This window comes from Macaca nemestrina, chromosome 11, assembly GCF_043159975.1.
Source record: "Macaca nemestrina isolate mMacNem1 chromosome 11, mMacNem.hap1, whole genome shotgun sequence".
Taxonomy (NCBI): Eukaryota; Metazoa; Chordata; class Mammalia; order Primates; family Cercopithecidae; genus Macaca; species Macaca nemestrina.
Genome location: NC_092135.1, coordinates 115,600,799 through 115,623,868, shown reverse-complemented (window position 1 = coordinate 115,623,868; position 23,070 = coordinate 115,600,799). Strand labels below are relative to the sequence as shown.

At 41.1% G+C, this 23,070-nt stretch overlaps 1 long non-coding RNA gene across 17 annotated transcripts in view; it reads left to right on the top strand.

Annotated features, from left to right (window-relative positions):
- The window catches only part of LOC105481195 (uncharacterized), a 285,138-nt gene that overhangs the window by 20,327 nt on the left and 241,741 nt on the right, over positions 1–23,070 (top strand). For 8 of the 17 annotated variants that reach the window (XR_011610034.1, XR_011610040.1, XR_011610041.1 and 5 more), the window contains 3 exons: positions 3,443–3,559; positions 5,220–5,310; positions 8,378–14,089. This is a non-coding gene — a long non-coding RNA (uncharacterized lncRNA). The remainder of the gene's footprint in view (positions 1–3,442; positions 3,560–5,219; positions 5,311–8,377; positions 14,090–23,070) is intronic. The other 9 variants (XR_011610043.1, XR_011610038.1, XR_011610049.1 and 6 more) reach the window with 8 other exon arrangements.

Genomic DNA, 23,070 nt, shown 5'->3' with positions numbered 1-23,070 from the left:
TAGGCAGGCTTGTGGAGAGAACCCAGTAAGAAATGTTTGGTGAAGAAATACTGCCTACATTTGTTTTAAGACACTAATAAATGCAATATAACATGAGTTAGAAAGCAGTGCTTGGTTTTGCTTGGTTTTAGACTCTTCATACAAAATCTTGTATGTAATATTTGTAAAGCTGATAGTAGTAACCATTGCTTATTGAATGTGTGCTATTGGCTGGACATTCTTTGAAGTGTCTTACATGCCTAAAGCACATTTAGTGCTCACTACAACCCCTAGAAGTCTGTACTACTAGTATCCCATTCTGCAGATGAGGAAACTGAGGCACACAGAGAAGTTACATAAATTGCTGAAGATAAGAAAGTTGTCAATGGACCTAGGATTCAAAGCCAGCATTCTGCCCTCCTGAACATACTCTATGCCAGCTTCTCATGTGATAAAAACAAGGGTGTGTTTGTTAGTGTTTTTGTACTGTTACATCAAGTACTAATTCAAGAAACTCCCAGTTGCCTCCTGTATACTGGGTACTCATTAAGAATATGCAGATGAGACTTGGTTCTTGATCTTGAGGAACTCAGGGTCTGGAGTCAGAAAACATGCAACTCAATTGCATGTATTTGTTTATGTTTAAATGCAGCTTTTGGGATTCTATACAGGTTGAGCATCTGAAACCCAAAAATCCAAAATCTGAAACGTTCCAAAATTCACACCTTTTTGAGCACCAACATGAAGCTCAAAGGAAAGGCTCACTGAAGCATTTCAAGTTTTGGATTTTTGGATTTGGGATGCTTAACCAGCAAGCATAATGCAAATATCCCAAAATTTGAAAAAATCTCAGACTTGAAAATCTTCTGGTCCCAAGCATTTTGGATAAGGAATACTCAAGCTGTGCAAGATGCTTTGGGAAGCCAACGAAGAAAGCTAAATTTGCTCAGGTGAGTGGGGGAGGTGTCATTATAGTGGTGACATTGCAGCTAATTCTTGCAAGACATGTAAGAGTGCTTTGGGCAGAGAGGGAGAGAAGGAGAAGCAAATTCCAGGGAGAGGAAACTACAGGGGTAAAAAAACAGAACAGGGAAAAGAATGGGGTATTTTACATGAACTGCAGCTGTTATAACACAGAAACTGTGGTGTTGAGGGGGTGATCAGTGAGATTATGACTGTAGGCTTGAGGTCAAATCATGACAACCTTGAGAGCTGAGTAGGGCATATGAGCTTGTTCTGCAGGTACTGGGAAACCATGGCACGGGGGCATTGTCACGAGATGATTGGCAGCAGTGGGAAAGAGTTGAGATTAGAGGGGGAAAAATGGAATCCAGAAGACCAGCTTTAAGGTGTGGTCAAACAAAAACAAAAACTAAAAATCCTAGGTAAGAATAATGAGGACCTGAACTCATTGTAGCGGGGCTGAAGATGGAGAAGACATAAAATTGAGAAACACTGGGAAGATGGATTGGTAGTTCTTGGAGACCGATTTGATACTGGGGGCTGATGGAGAGAAAAGGCTGACTCTTGAGTTTCAGGCTTAGAAGACTAAAAGGTAGCAATGCTAACGTTAAGGTAGAGAATAGAATTGGGGATGGTTTAGGATAAAAAGAAAGGATTTAAGCTGAGGCATGTTGCATTTAAAGGATGAAGAAATGTGAATAGGGAACATAAGAATATCAGAGATGGTGATATATAAATAAGATATTTTTTTTGTTATGGAAAATTCTTTTGCTCTCTGATGGTTTTACTTGAAATTTTTGTGGACTCATACTCTTATCCCGCCCCACCCTCAACTGGAGAAATGTTTTTAAAATGTTTTTAAAAGACATACCTGTACCCTGCTAGCTGATAAAGAACTTATCTACCAGGTGAAAATGTTACTCAGCTCAAATGTTTAGAAATGCAGTTTCATTTTTTTCCAAATTGAACTCAACTATCAGTTTTAGCTGACAATTTAAACCATGATCTCTGTGCTTTAAAGTGACTTAGCCACTTCTGGTTTAAAACTTTGTTGATTCCAAGTTAATCTTTTTGAAGCAGAACTGAGTTTTCCATTTGCTTTTTCCTTTTGTTTTTTCTTGTCCTTCCCCCCACACCCAGTTACTGGCTTCTGGGAAGAGGTAAGTGGATATAGTACCATGGTGAGAGAGAGACCATCTAGAAATGCCTAGGAAATTAATTCACTTATCTCCTGGTATAGGAACGTACGTTTTGAAATGTTAATTTATGGTGTTTTAAATTGTATTTTTTTCTCCTCCAGGTTTAAGGAGGTCGTCTGTAGGTGACAAGAAATAGAACTTTTATCATGGATAACTATAGAGACAGACTGCCTGGGCTCAAATCCCTGTTCTGCCATTGCCCAGCTATTCAACCTTGGTTAAGTTACTTAGCCTCTTTGTGCCTCACTTTCCTTGTCTGTAAAGTGGAATAACAATAACACCTACCTAAAAAAGTTTTGTGATAATTAAATGAGCTAACAATGTAAAGTGTTTAGAACGTGCTTAGCACATAGAAGAGCTATATAAATTTTCAATTACATTAATTCCTTGCTTTACAGGATGGGTTATAGAAACTACGTTGACATCAGAGGCTTTCTCTGTCTTTTGTAAAAGCCTAAACCTATCAGATTTTCCAGGTGTCCTAGAACAGGAGGGGAAAAGGAGGCAAGTGCCTTAGAGTGAGGCATAGTGAAGACATTCCCAGGGATAGGTTGGGGGCTATCCTGGTGAGGCCCTGCAGATGAGGCTAGTCTTAGAGGGAATGGTGGTGTGAAGGTCTCAGGAGATAGGACTCAGGGAACAGTGACCACTAGACCTGAAAGGACTATATCAGGCAGCACAAGGGACATCCTAGCAGGTACTGGGTGGACTCATTATCCAGGATCAGGGGAGTATCTGTAATATTGGCATAATTATTGGCAGAAGCCTCTTGTGACAATGGAAATGGACTCCCCACCTTCTTCCTCTGGTGGGCTAGGGACTGGGAATGAGATTCAAATGGGTTTAAGAAAGTGAAAACTTAGGTCACTTCTTTCTTGCACATGTGGATGAGTGGGCATAGTCCATTTCAGGTCAGAGCAAGGAATGGAGGAGCACACAAATGTCTGGAAGACTCTGTTTTTAATTAAAGAAAACTGCTGTTTCCCCTTCCTCCCTTCTTATCCCCTAGGAGAAATAGAAGCTGAGTCCTTGGCCTCTGAGTTTAACCAGGACCTCCCTAGAGCAGCAGTCAGGCAGGAAGATTTAGCCCCATTTCCCTCCACTTCCCTCAGACCTCTCCCCGGGACTGCCTGCCCTTCTGTGTTTCACTTCCTGTCCTCCTCTTAAGTGCTCCCCTGTGCAGCTGCTCCACAGCTGGTGGCTTTCCAGTCACCTCCCCCTACCACTTCCCTGTTGAAGGGGGCCTGGGGAGAGTCAGAAGGTGCTACATCAATGTAAGACATTTCCTCCCTGCCCCTCAGCTGTGCCGCTCAGCTGTGTGTCCTCTGGCACCCACAAAATCAAACACCTGCCTTCCAGATGTTTGCACCTACAGGCCGGCAAAGTTGACTGCAGCAAGTCCTTCAGAAGGGAGACAGGTATTTAGTTGGGGGCAATGTTAAATGGAATTTTTGGCCTGAGAAAGACATGGAGGGAGGGGTTTATCATTTCCATTTCTCTACCTTCAGGAAGCATGAAGCTAAACAACTGAATTCTTTATGCTTTAAAGACATCAAATGGAAGAGTCCACAACTTCCCTTGGGCTCACTGTCAGTGGTTTCTCTTTATGACCAACCATATTTCTTTCTAATTTTAAGGGAAGTAGTATAATACCATGCAGCGCTTATACGCAATCATTATGCTTCCTTTTTCCCCAGGGTGATTATTCAGAGGTAAGGAGGTATGGTGGTGTGGAATGAGCACTGTCTTTGGGATCACACAAACCTGTGTTCAAATCCAGTTCTAGCCCCATACAGCTATGACCTGCCTTAACTTTATGTCTCAATTTCATCCTCTTTAAAATTTGGAGAGTAGCACCTATGGAGAAGAGTTTTGCAGACTAAATAGATAGTGTGTATGCATATCTAGCACTGTTGCTGGGCTCAGGGTAAGCCCCCAGTAAGTCATAGTTATTGTTGTTGTTATCATGGATAGCCTGTTTCTTAATTCAGACAAAAAAAAAAAAAAAAAAAAGATGTCCACCATTAAGTACCATCTGCCTATCTATGCAACCCATGGATACCTTTTCTTTAGTCCAGGGTGTTTAAAGGTATGCTGTGGTTCACTCGCATCAGGTCATTCTGATTCAGAATCTATTGGCTGGCAGAGAATCAGTCTTTTATCAAATACCCCCCAAAATTCTTCTTTTTTTTTTTTTTTTTTTTCTTTTTTGAGACAAGAGTTTTGCTCTGTTGGCCAGACTGGAGTAAAGTGGCACCATCTCGGCTCACTGCACCCTTCGCCTCCCGGGCTCAAGCAATTTTCCTGCCTCAGCTCCTGAGTAGCTGGGATTACAGGCGTGTGCCACCACGCCTGGCTAATTTTTTTTGTATTTTTAGTAGAGACGGGGTTTCACCATATTGGCCAGGCTGGTCTTGAACTCCTAGCCAAAATTCTTATCTAAAGTTTGGGAGCTAGTTTTTAGAGTACGTTAGTGAGATCAGGTTGCCCGTAGGTCAAAGAGACGTGCCACTTAGTACTTTCTGGTGCACAGGGCAGGAGCTTTGCCAAATGTCCCTTCTTCTCTTTCTCTTCTCTCTCTCTCTCTTTCTTTTCTTTCCTTTCTTTCCTTCCTTTTCTCCTTCCCTTCCTTTCCTTCCTTTCCCTCCCTTCCTTCCTTCCCCTCCCTCCCTCTCTCTCTCTCTTTCTCTCTCTTCTTTCTTTCTTTCTCTTTTTTCTTTCTTTCTTTCTTTCTTTTTCTTTCTTTCTTTCTTTCCTTCCTTCCTTCCTTCTTTCTTTTTTCTCTCTTCTTTCTTTCTTTCTTTCCTTTCTTTCTTCTCTCTCTCTCTCTTTTCTCTCTCTGTCTCTCTCTCCCCCTCTCCCTCTCTCTCTCTCTCTCACTCTCTCTTTTTCTTTTCTTTTCTTTCCTTCTTTCCTAGATGGAGGTCTGGCTCTGTTGCCCAGGCTGGGGTGCAGTGGCACCATCTTGGCTTACTGCAACCTCCACCTCCCGGGTTCAAGCAATTCTCCTGCCTCAGCCTCCTGAGTTGGGATTATGGGATTAACCATACATGGCTAATTTTTGTATTTTTATTAAAGACAGGGTTTCATCATGTTGGCCAGGCTGGTCACAATCTCCTGACTTCAGGTGATCTGCCCACGTCGGTCTCCCAAAGTGCTGAGATTACAGGTATGAGCTGCCCGCTTTGTTCTTTCTAAGAACCAGCAGTCAGTTTGTGCTCATCTTTCTGGAATCCAAGGGTCACAGAATATTAGCATTTGAAACAACCTCACAGGTTATTTCACCCAGTCTCTCACCAGAAATAAGAATTTCTTTTATGGAAACGTCAAGAGTGGTTTTTCTAGGGGATTGGAGGAGGTGAGATAAAAGAACCTAAAATTAGAGAAATAGGAAGACAGAGGTTTAGCCAAGGCCTGGCACAGCTGGCAGTATTTGTGGGATGCTGGTTGTGACGGGAGCCCAAGACTGGCTTTGGTGGGAAGACACTGAGAAGGAGTTGATAGGGCTTGCAGTGTCCCCACCATGTTCAGCATCTGCACAGAAACTGAGAAATCTAGTCAGTCACCCCAGTGTTTCTAAATGACCAGATGTTGGATGCCAGAGTTTTTAAAGTTCGGAATCTTTTTGGAGGACAGAGTGGGGAGCAAGTTAACAATAAAAATAAGAAAAGAGAAAAAACAAGACCCAACAAGATATAGACCAATGTTGATTACTGAATTAATGAATGCATGTGTAGAGTCCTACTGGATGAAAAGCCCAGATATACAAAGAGTAATCAAACATAAATATTGCCCTCCAGGGGCAGCATAATGTGTGGGAAGAGTAAAAGCACTGGAACAAGTTTCAAATTGGATTCACTACTTAGTAGCCCTGAAACATGAGAAGTGCCTTAATTTCACAGAGCCTCAGATTTCTCATTAAATACCTTCTGGTGGTGATGAAGACTAAATTAGAGAATGTATAAAATGTATCTAGTACACTGTCTGCACTTACAAGTATTCAACAATTGTGACAATCCCAATAACTCCTTCCTAACCATCCAGATGCAGATAGCACCATTAGTAGTTAGTTAAAGCTGGTTTTGGTTTTCCAAGGACCAGATGGCATTGACTCTTGAATGTTGGATCCCAGATATATATATTCACCATAGTTTGTTCAACTTATAAAAACTTACACAGCACAAGAAGGGATGGCATTTTTAGTTAGATCCTTGAAGTTCTTATTAGACCTTCTCTAGAGCCTTATCAAATGATCTTGAGTCATGCCACATGGAGATGGAAACAGTAAAACTATCTGTCCCTCTGAAGAATAAATCCAGGTTAGGCAACTGCTTTGGTCATTTTGTTTTATTACTATTATTTTTTAAATAGAAAAATAGGTAAAGAAATAAAATACAAGCACTTAAAAAACATGACAGAAGAAGGTTCTGGATCTGGGTAAGATGGAGTAGGCACCCTCGATTCTGTCTCCCCCACTGAAGGCAAAGCCTAGACAGAATGCATGAGGAAGCTGTTTGAGGGCTCTGAAAAGTAAATGGTAGAAGGAAGATTAAGGGAAAAGGTTAGAATTGAAATTACCGTGGAACTAGGAATGAGGTTATCATTTTTTGCACTCCGGTATTTCCAGACCTCAACTTTCTGTCTAGAGAATTGAAAAAAAAAAAAAGTGCCAGAACGGCATCCTCAGTGAGGAATGTATCCAGCCTATACTGGCTTATCCTCATCCCAAAGCCCTAAAGCAACTAAGAGTGTTCCTTGGCATAACAGGCTTCTGCCAAATATGGATTCCCAGGTGTGGCGAAATAGCCAGGCCATTATATACACTAATTAAGAGAACTCAAAAGCCAATACCCGTTTAGTAAGATAGACACCTGAAGCAGAAGAGGCTTTCCAGGTCCTAAAGAAGACCCTAACCCAAGCCCCAGTGTTAAGCTTGCCAACGGGGCAGGACTTTTCTTTATATGTCACACACACAAAAAAAACCCAGGAGTAGTTCTAGGAGTCCTTACAAAGGTCCGAGGGACGAGCTTGCAACCCGTGGGCTACCTGAGTAAAAAATCGATGTAGTGGCAAAGGGTTGGCCTCATTGTTTATGGGTAGTGGCAGCAGTAGCAGTCTGAAGCAATTAAAATGATACAGGGAAGAGATCTTACTGTGTGAACATCTCATGATGTGAACGGCATCCTCACTGCTAAAGGAGACTTGTGGCTGTCAGACAACTGTTTACTTAAATATTAGGCTCTGTTACTTGAAGGGCCAGTGCTGCGACTGCGCACTTGTGCAACTCTTAACCCAGCCACATTTCCTCCAGACAATGAAGAAAAGATAGAACATAACTGTCAACAAGTAATTGCTCAAACCTACACCGCTTGAGGGGACCTTCTAGAGGTTCCCTTGACTGATCCCGACCTCAACTTGTATACTGATGGAAGTTCCTTTGTAGAAAAAGGACTTTGAAAAGCGGGCTATGCAGTGGTCAGTGATAATGGAATACTTGAAAGTAATCCCCTCACTCCAAGAACTAGCGCTTAGCTGGCAGAACTAATAGCCCTCACTTGGGCACTAGAATTAGGAGAAGGAAAAAGGGTAAATATATATACAGACTCTAAGTATGCTTACCTAGTCCTCCATGCCATGCAGCAATATGGAGAGAAAGGGAATTCCTAACTTCTGAGGGAACACCTATCAAACATCAGGAGGCCATTAAGAGATTATTATTGGCGGTACAGAAACCTAAAGACGTGGCAATCTTACTCTGCCGGGGTCATCAATAAGGAGAGAAAAGGGAAATAAAAGAAAACCGCCAAGTGGATATTAAAGCAAAAAGAGCTGCAAGGCAGGACCCTCCATTAGAAATGCTTATAGAAGGACCCCTAGTGTGGGGTAATCCCCTCCAGGAAACCAAGCCCCAGTACTCAGCAGGAGAAATCGAATGGGGAACCTCATGAGAACATAGTTTCCTCCCCTCAGGTTGGTTAGCCACTGAAGAAGGAAAAATACTTTTGCCTGCAGCTAACCAATAGAAATTACTTAAAACCCTTCACCAAACCTTTCATGTAGGCATTGATAGCACCCATCAGATGGCCAAATTATTATTTACTAGACCAGCCTTTTCAAAACTATCAAGCAGATAGTCAGGGCCTGTGAAGTGTGCCAAAGAAATAATTCCCTATACTACAGACCATACATTTCAGTCCCTGTATCTTTAACCTCCTTGTTAAATTTGTCTCTTCAAGAATCAAAGCTGTAAAACTACAAATCGTTCTTCAAATGGAGCCCCAGATGCAGTCCATGACTAAGATCTACTGCGGACCCCTGGACCAGCCTGCTAGCCCATGCTCTGATGTTAATGACATCGAAGGCACCCCTTCTGAGGAAATCTCAACTGTACGACCCCTGCTACACCCCAATTCAGCAGGAAGCAGTTAGAGCGGTTGTCTGCCAACCTCCCCAACAGCACTTGGGTTTTCCTGTTAAGCGGTTGCACTGAGAGACAGGACTAGCTGGATTTCCTAGGCTAAGAATCCCTAAGCCTAGCTGGGAAGGTGACCGCATCCACCTTTAAATACGGGGCTTGCAACTTAGCTCACACCTGACCAATCAGTTAGTAAAGAGAGCTAATTAAAATGCTAATTAGGCAAAAACAGGAGGTAAAGAAATAGCCAATCATCTATCATCTGAGAGCACAGCGGGAGGGACAATGATCAGGATATAAACCCAGGCATTTGAGCCGGCAATAGCTACCCTCTTTGGGTCCCCTCACTTTGTATGGGAACTCTGTTTTCACTCTATTAAATCTTGCAACTGCAAAAAACAAAATTAAAAAATAAAAAATAAAGGTGCCAGAAAGGGAACCAGAAAGTATGTGGGAAATTATAGACAGAGAGGCATTTAGGAAGAGGACCTTTTAAAATGGCTTATGAACTCCTAGGCTACACCCCCATGAACTGTGCATGAGTGAACTTGGCTAAAATATTTTATATAGACTTTGAGAACTGAACTATGGGCTATACCACTACCTAAGTACTAAACTGGCTACTAGGTGGTATACATCTGGGACAGGCCCAAACAGCACTACAGAGGTTTTGAAAATTGAACTGATATTAGAACCATAACCCTCATAAAGCTAATTCAAACTTGTGGACTGAAACCAACTGGGCTATATACTTATTAAAATAAAAACATAGAATAAGCAATAAGGACTTAAATACAACCAGAGCGTTTTAAAATAATACTGAAAATGTCCAGGGTACAGTCCAAAATTACATAGCATACATAGAACGAACAAATCTCAAGTCACCCAGAAAAAGACAATTAATGGAATTCAATGTCTAGCTAACATGACAAAATATTTAAAGCAGCTCTTGTAAAAATGCTTCACTCAATAAGGGAGAACAGTCTTGAAATTAATGAAAAGATAGAAATTATCAGCAAAAAAATAGAAAGGATAGAAAAAAATAACAACTCTCTCTCCCCCCCAAAAAAACTAAGAAATGGAAATTTAGGGGAAAAACTAACACAAAAACAAACTCAAAACATTGCTAGATGGCCTTAATAGCAGAATAGAGAAAACGAGAGAGAGTTAGAACATGAAAATAGATCAATAGAAGTAATCTAATCTGAACAGCAGAGAGAAAAAGATTGAAAAAAGAGAACAGACTTCAGGGATCTGTGGGTAATCAGAGCACCAGAGGAAATGAGAGAATATGAGGCTAAAAAACAAAAAAACACCAAACAAAATTTCCTGAAAACTTTCCCAATTTGGTGAAAGACAGAAACCTACCAATTTAAGAAGCTCAGTGAACGCCAAACCGGATAAACTAGATAATCCACACCCAGATATATTATAATCACACTACTGAAAACTGAAGACAGAAATTTCTTGAAAACAGCCAGAGATGTATTACCTATTGGAAACATTCATTCTTATGACTGTGGATTTCTCAGATTTCTTATCAGAAACCATGGAGCCAGAAGAAATAGAAACATTATTCAAGTGCTGACAGAAAAGAACTGTACGTCTAGAATTCTATATCCAGTGGCAATATTCTGTAGGAATGAAGGTGAAAAAATTCTCAGAAGGAAATAATAAAGAATTTGTTAGCAGTAGACCTGCTCTAAAAGAATGGTGAAAAGGAAGTCTTCAGACAGAGAGAAAATGATACCAGAAGGAAAACTGAAACATCAGGAATGAAGAAAGAAGCAGTTGTCCCAGCTGCTCGGGAGGCTGAAGCAGGAGAATGGCATGAACCCGGGAGGCAGAGCTTGCAGTGCGCCGAGATGGCACCACTGCACTCCAGCCTGGGCAATAGAGCGAGACTGTTTCAATAATTAATTAATTAATTAAAAAGAATGAAAGATTACTCACTAGACATTATGCAAAGGAACGCTGGAGTGGCTACATTCATATGAGACAAAGTAGAATCCACAGCCAAAAAACAATTAGGAATAGAAAGGGATATTGTATATTATATAATGATAAAATAATCAGTTCACAAAGAAAACATTAATCTAAATAGTTTGCCTTTAAGAACAGAGTTCCAAAATACGTGAAGGAAAATCTGACACAACTGAAAGAAGAAATAGACAAATCCACAATTATGGTTGGAGACTTAAAAGTCTTCCTCAGTAGTTAATAGCACCAGAAGACAGAAAATCAGCCAGGATATGGAAGGATTGAACAACGCTATCAACCAACTGGACATATTGCTATTTAAAGAACACTTCACTCAGTAATAGTGGAATACACATTCTTTTCAAATACTCATAGAACGTTCACCAAGGCGGATCATATCTTGGGTCATAAAACAAACCTTAACAGATTTGAAAGAATTGAAAGTATACAAAGTATGTTATCTGACTGTAACAGAATTAAACTAGATACCAGAAAGATTTCCAAAATACAGAAGAAAAAAAGAAAACCTTTGTGACTTTGGGTTATGAGAAGATTTCTTAGATAAATACCAAAGCATGGTCCATAAAGGAACAAATGGGTGAGACTTCATAAAAATCTAAAACCTGGGTTTTTTTGAGAGACATAATTGAGTAAATGAAAAGTCAAGCCACAGGCTAGAAGAAAATATTTGCAAACCATTTATCCAATAAAGGACTTGTGTACAGAATATATAAAGAACTCTCAAAAATCAATAGTAATATAGTTAAAATGTGCAAACATTTTTAGAAGACACTTAACTAAAGAAGATAAACAGGTAGAAATAAGCTCATGAAAAGATGCTCAGCATTATTAGTAATTAGGGTAATACAAATTAAAACCACAATAGATATCACTATACTCCTATTAGAATGGTTAACATCAGTGAAAGCTGACCCAGGTAGGGCTCTGCGTGGCCCCTGGTGGAAAGTGTGCAGGGAGGTTGCAGGGGAATATGGTGTGGGTGTGATCAGGTTATGGTGGACCCGAGATTCTAGTTCTCACATTCTCTGAGTAGTTCCATGGTTTTGCTGGAGGTGGGCCAGACTCTGATCTATGAAATCTTGTATTTTCCTCCAGGACAAAAGAACCCAATTTTGAGATTCCCACTTTCTTCTTTTAGACATTCCCTAGACTCTTGAGAAGAAGACACAAAGCCCTGGCACTCTTGCTTCAGAAGATGAAAGCTTTGCTTTAGGACATTACCCAAGTGACATGAGGGAAGTTGGAAGCTCTCGAAAAGAGGATGCTCAATCTGAAAAAATATGAGGCTCTGAATTTTCTTCTCCCTTCTCTGAGGACAAAGACTTGGCCACACCTCATAGCTCTTATGGCCTTAGCCTTTCCTCCTTTCCTTTTTTGCCCAGCACCCCCTACCTCTGATCTGCCCCCTAAAGGCATCCATTCCTAGTTTGGATGCCTAGACTCATGCCTACCCCTTACCCCCAATTCTGGAGGCTTATGTATAGATTCCAAATCTTGGCGGTAGTAAGAATTTGGACTTTGGGGAATTTTTTCAGCTTTGATTTATCTTTATATGCATCCAGTATCTCTGAGTGCAATTCCAAGTATTTTTGAATACTTATTAATTACTATCTAATAGGCTATCTAATAGGTCTATAGGGCATCATGGGGAAAAACTTCATGCAGAGTTCAAAGCCTGAAGCCATGAAGGAAAGAGTCCAGCAGTGTCTACACAGTACATTTACTCATTCAATAAACATTATGGAGTACTACTATACTTCTGGCCTTGTTGAAGTTTAGCAATAAACTATAAAGGAGGTTCCATTCTAGCCAGAGAAGAAAGACAATAAACAAATCAATAACTAGATAATATGTCAAACGATAAAAATGAAGAAAACTAGAGCAGGCTATGGGAGACAGAGTGACAGGAGCAAGAGGATGAGGCAGGGGTCAGGAGATATATCTGTGATTAGGTGACATGTGGACAGAGAACTGAAGGAAGTGAGAGACAGACTGGACAGAAATCAAGGCAATGAGAGTTACAGGGAAATGGAAAAGGATGTGGAAAGACCAGACCCTGAGGCAGGGTCCTGCCTGGAGTGCTTATGTCTCTACAAGGAGCTGAGTATGACAGGATAGGCAAGCTCCAGGAAGGCAAGGAACTTATCTTAGAAGGTTCAAAGAGAGACTCTAATGAAGGCACCACCTCAGAAAGTGAGGGCAGGGTCAATGGAACAAAGAAGGAGTGTTGAGACACTCAGAGAGGGGCAGCAGGACACTGTCACCTTTCCCAGGGCTGAGGGGGCAAGGACTTGGGGAAAGGGCCATGGGCACCCTGTGAAAGCTGAGTCAGGAAGGAGGGACTTCTTGGTATGAACCGCAGCAGGGGAGGGGTGCCACCACTGCCAGAACCAGGCCGGGGAGCACAGCCGGCTCTTTCTCTCCTCCTACCAGTGCCTTCCAGCTGGCTGAACCCAACCACAGGCCAACTAGAAATGCCATCCTCAAAGACCAGAGCACAGGGCTGGGAAGAAGGGCAGAAAATGAATCTGGGGGATGGGATGAGAGTGATCAGGGATTGCCTAGCACTGAGAACAAGAGGAAGAATGACTACTTGGTATAAAGAGAAAGAACCAGTAACTTTTAGTTTAGAGGCATTGATTCAGACTGCCAAGCCAGATCATGCACCTGAAAGTCAATCCTTTTACGTGTTTCCATGAACAATCTAGGCAAGTGGACTCTGCAGAGGAGGCTGAGTGCTTTGGTCTGTGAAGGTGAGGTGACTATTTGTATGGTCAACAAGGCTCCTGTCCCTCCTGTGCTTCCCGTCTGGCTATGGAAACTGAGTTGCAGCATTGGGTTCCGTCCATCTTCCCCCAGTTCTCATTTTCCCTCTTAAGAATTACGCATATTTTTTTCTTCTGCCCAAGTTGCTTTCCTACAAGGCTCTTTGAGAAGAATATAGTTCAGTTCAGTTCAAGGGATAGCTTGGGATTTATTCTTAAATTTAGACAAGCTTGATTGTGAGGATGGGAGCTCTTAAAAATGAGATTTTAGAGGCAATGGGCAGTTCTACTCCAAGGTAGAAGCATGGAAGGGCTGCCTTGCAGAAGTCCTCAACCACCCAGAGAGCTGGTGACTCCCTGAGCAGTCCAATTCCCAATCCAGATTTTGCCTGACATTTCCTCCAAATACAGCATCTCCTCAAAAGGTAGTGCTGCAGATGAAGGAGAGACTTCCTTAGTGCTGGCTCAGGTTCTCTGGAGGGACACTCTGGCAGGTTTCCAGGGATCCTGTGACTCCGGAGCTCATCCTGGGACAGCTAGCTCAGCCCACAGATCTCCCACAGCCCACCTCCCTCCGGGTCTGGTGCCCAGTGGGCTGGAATGGTCATGGAGGGAAGGGAATCTCCATGGTTCATGAGGTCTGCACTGTTTGGTTGCAGGGGAATGAGTGAAGTGATCACAGGAACGAGAGAGAGAGCAGAAAAAGGAAAAAGATGGAATGGTGCACTCTCCAAGACTTCTCCAACCTCAAGAAGGAAAGCAAACAGGTGGCCTCCTTGTGAGGGAAAGTGGATCATGGCGTTCATAGATAGCTAATTGAGAATTTTAGGGTTCTGTGTAGGCAGTTTTGCTGTCAACACAGTAATACCCATGGAAACGGCTAACCCTCTTTTACTTTTTAAACATTTATAAAATTGAAAGATAATATTGGTTTAACCCTTTCAATATTAGTTCCATTTGGAAAGCCTCTTTGTAATAATCCCATGGGAATGGTTTAGAATATTCTGAAACAGAAATTATCTGCTGGGGTTTGATGAATTGAGCTGGTGGTGTGTGTCAAGAAAGGGTAGAAAGAGCCCGTCTTTATTTATTCTTGCACAAGAGAGGAAGGATGTATATGGGGGTGAGAAACTGATGGCAGGTCTGTAAAAAAATCCCACATTCAGCCATGGGTCCCTTAATTGATGATTTAGGGTTCTCAAAATAAATTTTAGAACCACAAAATGAGGACAGTAAGTTCTGAGTTCATTTATTTATTCCTGAACAAGAAATTTCTATGTCACTTTATCCAGTACCAGCTTTGCAATCTTCAGTGGAAATCTCTAAATTTCAGATGCCTTATCTGTAAAGTAGACCTAATAGTATTACCACACTGCGTGGTTATGAGGAGTAAATGAGAAAATGGCAACAGAGGGTCCTTAATAAGTGTTTATAAAACAAGAAGATATGGGAATTGGGTCCTGTGCCAGAATCTTTCTGGGGAGATGGGCATGGGAAAATGTAAGGGAGGAAATAAGCAAGCTTTTTGGAACAAACTCACACTTCTAAGTTTTTTTCTTTTGAAACGGTGAATTAGAGGTCAAGGCTAAAGTGAAAGGGGATGAAAATGACTAGAAAGAAGGATGAAAGATCTGCTAGAGAAAACCAGTCACCACATTCACTGCAGCAAGGGAGGAAGAGTGACAAGCAAGTTAACTGTGGCTTTTACACCTCCAAAAACACTGTGACCAAGAGGATTTTTATTTCAAATGAACCATTTTGCTTAATGACTTTTCTTTCATGAACAATTGTGGAGAAGTTGCCCAGATTTTCCCAAATGTGATATGATAATAAGAGGTATATACCAATACCCACAGTAAATCCTGTGTTAGGAAACTGCTAGTAAGAAAGAAGAGAGGCAGCTTATAAGAGTCTCAATGGAGTTCTCTATTTTTAAATTTGTTTGGACTAAAGTTTTATTACTTAAATTTTTTTACTCTAGAATTTTCCAAACGTATGTTGAAGTAGAAAGAATAGTTCAGGCTGGGTGCAATGGCTCACACCTGTAATCCCAACACTTCGGGATGCAGAGGCGGGCAGATCACAAGGTCAGGAGTTTGAGACTAATCTGGCCAACATGGTGAAACACCATCTTTACTAAAAATACAAAAATTAGCTGGGCATGGTGGCGGAAACCTGTAATCCCAGCTACTTGGGAGACTGAGGCAGGAGAATCATTTGAACTCTGGAGGCGGAGGTTGCAGTAAGCCAAGATCATGCCATTGCACTCCAGCCTGGGCAATAGGGTGAGACTCCATCTCGAGAAAAAAGAAAAAAATAGAATAGTTCAAAGAGCTTTCATATACCTAGTTCCCATAGTTACCAATTCATAGCCACTGTTGTTTCTTGTATGTCACTTCTTCTCCCTCCCCATATCAACTGCATCAACCTCAGACATCATATCATTTCAGCCATAAATATTTCATATGTAACTAAAAACATTTAAGGATGCCTCAGAAAACCCTCAATACTATTATTATATAAAAACTAAAATTAAGTTCTTCATATCAAATATTCAGTGTTCAGATCTTCAATGGTCTCATGAATACATTTTCTTTTAATCAGAGCCCAATTAAGTTTACACATTGAAATTGATTGTGCATAGAGCTTTTATCCCTGACTTTTAAATGTGAAACAATTATACACTCACAAAAACTTGCAATAATAGCACAGAGAGGTCCCGTGTACCCATCACCCTTCTTCATCCAATGGTGACATCTTATGTGATCAAAACCAAAAAATTGATATTGACATAATATAATTAATTAGACTGCAGAACTTATTCCAATTTTACCAGTTTTTACATGCACTCATTTTTCTTGTATGTCTTTGTGTATAATTCTATGATGTTCTCTCCTATATATAGCTCATATAACCATCGTCCCAGACAAGATACAGGACTACTGTCACCTCGAAGGAATTCTCTCATGCTAGTCACACCCTTCACTAGTCACATTCTCCCTTCTGTTCAATAACTCCTGGAAACCACTGATCTGTTATGCATCTCTACAATTTTGTTTTTTGAAAATGTTGTATAAGTGGAATCATAAAATATATAATCTTTTGATTTATCTGTATTTTAGTTGCTTTTTAAAATTTTTTTTCATGTGAGCAAAAAATATATAAATAACCATCTTAGAAAATAAAGTGTCTACCTACCAACTTTAGACAAACAGACATTCACTCAACACATTTATTGGGGAACCGTGATGTGCTTGTAACTCAGTAGTAGACAAAAATGAATTGTTTCCTTGCAACAGTGGCTGTGTCATGTGTGTTGTTTGGTAAGGTTTTCAGAGCAGTGTCTACAAGTTAGAAAACCATTAGTTCTTTCAGGAAGGGGATTTTAGGTTTGACCTGGACTTTAGTTTTTGCTCCTTTCTCTTCCCCTGTCTGGGATCCCTGACTCCACCCACAGGATTAGCCTGTCTTAGTTCATTCAGGCCCCTCCAATAAAATACTATAAACTGGGTGGCTTATACACAATAGAATTTTATTCCTCACAGTTCTGGAGGCTGGAAAGTCCAGGATCAAGGCTCCAGAACATTCAGTGTCTGGTGAGGACCTGCTTTTGAGTTTACAGACAACATCTACTTGCTGTGTCCTCACGGGTGGAAGGGACTAGCTAGCTTTATGGTGCCGCTTTTATAAGGGCACAGTTCCATTCATGAGGGCTCTGCTGTCATGATCTAATCACTGCCAAAGCCCCACCTCCTAATACAATCATCTTGGGGGTTAGGATTTTAACCTATGAATTTGGGGGGAAGATAAGCATTTAGTCTATTGCAAGCCTATCCCAGGCTTTAGAACCAATCCCCAGCTGAAACAGAAGTGATTTCAATCTAGCCTAGAAGCACGGAATTCAGAAGACTGTCCCTTATTCTGTCCACCTCACCTGGATTTTGTGCCCTAGTTCCGATAATATATTTTGTCTTCAGTGCAAGCCAGGACTCATGCTGAACTCCATTCTTGATAAGCAGGTTTCTAGTGTCTGGTCACAGTGTAGCTGTTTTTTTGTGTGTCCGAGTATCTCTAGGGTTGTGCTTGTGCTATTCTTTATCAGTTTAGAGTCCTGATTCTATCCCCAGCCTTGAGGGATGCTGGGAGCACTCTGGTCCCAGCAAGCCTGCCTACTAGCCTGCCTGCCTCAGTCTTGCCTGCTCCTAACTTCCTGGTCTCCATTGCCCAGCCTGCTGATTGGTGCTCAGCCTTCATTCTTCATGCCTTCCTAAACTATCACCTCTTTTCTGGTGCTGTGTCCATTGCAGACCAAATTCTTCCTGCCAAATTGGACTTAATTCACACACAGTTCTGGCTGACCCTTTGCTTATCCATGGAAGAGTCTAATTTCCAGTTTTTGGTCCTCTCGTCTGCTCTGTACCACATAACTAGGTCATAGTTAGTTATGTCCTAAGATATGACATGGTTATTTTTTACATTATAAATGTTTGTCTATGAGCTGAACCCACAACAAAAGGGAACCAGGTTCGGTCAATTCCTTTTGACTAAGAGTTGTGTGATGCAGAAAAAGAGGCAAGAATATGGCTTGGTGGAATGGAAACTGTTTGGGGGCAGGGGTCAGAAGACCCGGGTTCCAGTTTGCACTCCGTCATCAGCTAGCTGGTGACTTTGAAAGGACACATCCTCTCTGGAGTTTCAACATACTTATCTGTAGAATAAGGGAACTGGCCTCAAGATAATCCCTAATTTCTCATCCATTGTTGGTACCCTAAGGTTTTATGACCTAAACTTCAACCTCCTGGGTATTGCTAGACCGCCCTCTATCACCTTAGGTCAGGGTGTCATTATTTTCTACAGGACTACTAAGGCCTTACATTCTCCCCACTGCAGCGAGAATTGTTGAAAACACAAATCTGAGCATGTCACTCCCACTTAAAACCTTTCAAAACCCAGACCTCACCCCTGTCATAACCTTAGGGTGCAATTTAAATGTCTAACACAACCTTCCATGCTCCGCATGACATGGCCCCGTCTATCTTCCTTGCCTCATCTTAGGCCTCTCCAAACTTCACAATCTGTGTTTCAGCCATTCTAAAATTGTTTTAGTTCCTGATAGACTGTGCTTGCCTATTGTAATTCATTGTTTTAAACTCCTATCTTCCCCATAGGACAGGATGTCTTGTGCTCACTGCCGTATTTCCCATGTTTATCATAGCACATGTCACAATTAGTATTTGACATGGTTTGGTTGTGTCCCCACCCAAATCTCATCTTGAATTGGAGTCCCCATAATCCCTACATGTTGCGGAAGGAACCCAGTGGGAGGTAATTAAATCATGGGGGCAGTTATCCCTCATGCTGTTCTCCTGATAGTGAGTGAGATCTCATGAGATCTGATGGTTTATGAGGGGCTTTTCCCCCTTTGCTCGGCACTTCTCCTTTCTGCCACCTTGTGAGGAGGGTGACTTGCTTCCTCCTCACATTCTACCATGATTGTAAGTTTCCTGAGGCTTCCCCAGCCATGTTAAACTGTGAGTCAATTAAACCTCTTTCCTTTATAAATTACCCAGTCTCAGTAATTTCCTTTATAAATTACCTAGTCTCAGCAGCGTGAGAACAGGCTAATATAGTATTTACTTAAGGAATGAATGGGTTGCATTAATCATGGCCATCATTAATTTATTTCTTATTAATTAATTCATCCCCCCAACAAAGGAATGGTAGTTTTATTAGAAACATAAACCTAACTCGTTTAAAGTTTTTAAAAGTGAGGGCATATCTGGAGGGTATCAAAGTCTATGGTTGGGAGGGGTTTCAGCCACATCTGCATCCAGGGATTGAAGCAAAGTTGTCATCTCTCCTTTCATTTTATGCATTTCTTAATGCCACTTCTCTTGCATTGATTGACCTTTATTCTCTCTTGCAAGAGAAAGGTTTCTCCTCCTTCAGTTCTTCCAGGATTCACATCCCTCCTATTCCTTTCCTCCAAAGGTAAAGAACTCTTCCAGGTTGCTCATGGAGTAGCCTAGGCTTCTAGAGTCGGATCCTCTCCACTGCTAGAGGCTGAGTTTCAGTGAGCCCAGCTCCACTGTGTATCCTGGGAATGCTTCCCACCTCTTGCTGGCAACAATTTATCTACTTGTCAAATGACAAGTGGATTGTCATTTGAAGCTGGAAGAATAGATTTCATTTGACTTACTTGAGTCACATATCCACAACTGGAACCATCACTTTGGCCAGAGAGGTGTCCTATGATTGACAGTGTCCAAACCATTACCCACCCCTGAGGCCAGGAGGAAGGTAGGTAAGACAGAGTTAGCATAGCCTAGGGTTAGGAGCACAAGCTTGAACCTAGATCACCTGGGTTCAAATCCCAGCTCTGCCTCTTACTGAGTGATCTTTAGCAAGTTATTTAATTTTTCTGTGTTTGTTTCCTCATCTGTAAAATGGAGATAACAATAGTACCTCACAGAATTATTATAAGGGTTCAAAGAGTTAATATTTGTAAAGCACATAAAATATTCTGGGTACATAGTAAGTACCTTCTGGGTATGTTAATGCCCAGAAGTGTGTGGTAATACTGCGTGTATGGTACTGCGTGTATAGGTAATACCCAGAATTATTAATGGAATAAAAATCAACAACCAAATAATACAATTGAGTTGCTGCTTCTAAATAAATAACCAATTTATTTATATTTGTTAAGCATCTACTAGGCACAAGACACTGTTCCTAGTGACTGTAATATACCAGGGGAAAAGACAGACACAATTTCTTCCTTTATTACATTCCAAAGTGCTATATACAGAACACAGAAGGGATGGACTGTATCTTTGAAGAGTCTGCCTTCTAAAAATATAAGCTAGATGTTATAGGACTAAAGACTTCAGTGACATTTGCAGTTTTTTTCTCAAGAACCTAGTCTAATTAACAAGAAGCTGCTTCCTAACCCGGTGATAAATTGTTGCCAGCAAGAGGTGGGGAGCGTTCTCAGGATACACAGTGGAGCTGGGCTCACTGAAACTCAGCCTCTAGCAGTGGGGAGGATCCAACTCTAGAAGCCTAGGCTACTCCATGAGCAAAGTCCCCTACTCCCTAATCTCACCAGGGCCAGTGTTGGATGGGGTCGGGTGGGGTATCAGGAGATTGTGGGTTTACTAGCTAGAATTGGAAATCAAAGGACAGTCTTTCTGTCATTTGGGAGCCAAACTGAAAAGGCCTTTTAACTACCTATAAAAGATAGTATTTTTTTTTTAAATAACACCTGTATAAAGTAGAAATGCATGTTGAAATTTTTTGTAACAGGACTAATTTTCAGTATTCTATCCTGAATACCTCTACATTATCAAGCTAGTGCAGAAATTGTTATCTTGTTAAATGTAACTGACTGCATGTTTTACTTAAGCATTATAATGAAAATATGTTATATCAAGTCCTTTGTCATTTCACATCTTAATTTTGATTTTGGTGGGAGAAGATGGCCAAAGAACATACTATATAATGATACACTCGACATATCATCAAAATTGTTCATCAACAATGTTATTCCGTTGTCAGATTGGATTTTCTCTGCCAATCTCCCATTGTCTGTGAGGCTAGGAGAATGATTTATGGTTAACAGATGGAATTCACTAGATTTTATTTTCCAGTGAAGCAAGCACGTATGGCTGCTTTGTTGCTTTCTGTATCCCCACCATCTGACAATGATAACAGCTAATTTTTATTGAGTACATAGTATATTCTGGGTCCCTTGCTAAACACTTCAAATGTGTTATTTCACTTAATCCCCTCCACAACTCTGTAAGGTGTGTTCAATTTTTAATTCCACCATTTAGGTGAGGAGCCTGAGGCTCACATGGGTTGTTACCTACTCTAGATTGTGTACCTGGTAGGTGGCAGGGTCAGATTTGAACTCAGGAACTTTGAGTAGAGAGCTTGAGCTCAAGCTACTGTGCTAGAGAGCCTGGCACAGCACTGGCAATTGTGTGGAGGTTTAGTATTTGCTTAAATAAATTGGAGAGTGGAATGAAGCTAAGTGGCTCATCCAGGGACTCAGGTCTTTAAATGGGGTGTCCAGGGTCCTGGACTCTCTTCTGTCAAACTAATCAGGACCCAGGCCCAGGCTCAGAAAGATGACCCCAAGCACCTATATTTGGCTGTGACAAGTGTAAGAAGCAGGGACCCTGTAGATGCCCTCACTGCCCATAGGCCTGCAGAGAAGCATCTGTGTGTATCTGTAATCTGGGATGGGGGATTTTTGATACCACCATATGCCCTATAGATGCCACCAAATTTATTCAAATATAGGCCCGGGGACAGAGGTAATGAAGTGATTCTTTGCCCTTAGAGGTTTGGGCATGGTTGAGGCACTGGGGCACACAGAGGAAATAAACTTGGCACCAGTCCTTTCTCAGCAGAATGTGATCATTGTCTTGAACTGGCAGAGCATCTGCTTTGTATCTCTGCTCTGTATTCATCCTCCTTTGCCTTGTATGCTACTATTTGGGGATATCTTGTTTTTCCTACTGGAGTGTGCTTTATGAAACCAGGGATGGTCTCTGGCTCATATTTGATGGCTAAAGAAATAAAATTAATTAATTAATGTGTGTATCACATGTAGTTTAAAATAAACTTCTTATTTTAATATAGTTTTAGATGTACAGAAGAAGTAGCCAATAGTACAGATAGTTCCTGTATATCCCCCATAGTTTCCTCTGTGGTTGACAGCATACATAGTACTATGGTACATCTGTCAATCTGTCCCCACTAATGAATCAATATTGATACATTATTATTAATTAAACTCCACACTTAATTGAGATTTTATGTTTTTTCCCTAGTATCTTTTTTCTGTTCTAATCCCATCTGTGCCATATTATGTTCAGTCATTAGGTCTCCTTAGGCTCCCCTTGGATGTGCCAATTTCTCAGCCTTTGTCTCTGCTTGGTTTCGATGACCTTGACAATATTAAGGAATAGTGGCCAGGAGTTTGGCTTTTGTTTTTGTCATGGTTAGACTAGAGTAATGGATTTTTGAGAGGACTACAGAGAAGTGCCATTCTCAAAATGTTGTGTAAAGATCATGTGCTGCCAACTTGACTTATCACTAATAATGTTGACCTTGCTCACCTCATCTGGCTCAGGTAGTGTTTTCCAGGCTTTTCCACTGAAAAGTTAGTTTTTAAATTTCCCCCTTTCTATATCGTAATCAAACAAGTCACTTAGCAAAGCCCACTCTTAAGGCGTGGGGAGTTATGTGCCACTCTTTGAGAGGGAAGTACTATTAATACATAAATTACTTGGCATTCTTCCACAAGGGAGATTTATCTACTCTCTTCCATTTATTTATTCAGTAATTCATTTGAATCAGTGTAAATTCATCGATATTTATTTTATACTTTGGGTTATATAATCCAATACTATGCTATTTGTTTTGTTGCTCACATTGTTCCACTTTGGGCTATTGGGAGTTCTGTTGGCTTCCTTGTTTTTTTTTGTTGTTGTTGTTTTTGTTTGGACATCTCTCTACTGTTTTGTGTTTTGAGAACTTCCTTATTTTCTTGTATTACATGCTCCAGGCTTATCTTACATTTGCCCTGCTCCAGCCCTGGGGAATCAGCTATTTCTCCAAGGGGCCCTGGTTTCTTTTGTTGGATAATAGTATTAGAAATCAAGGTCTGGGGGTTGGGTGTGCTTTTTGCTCCTAGAGTGTCATTGCTTCTAGGCCTTTTTAGTGCTGCGAGCAAGGA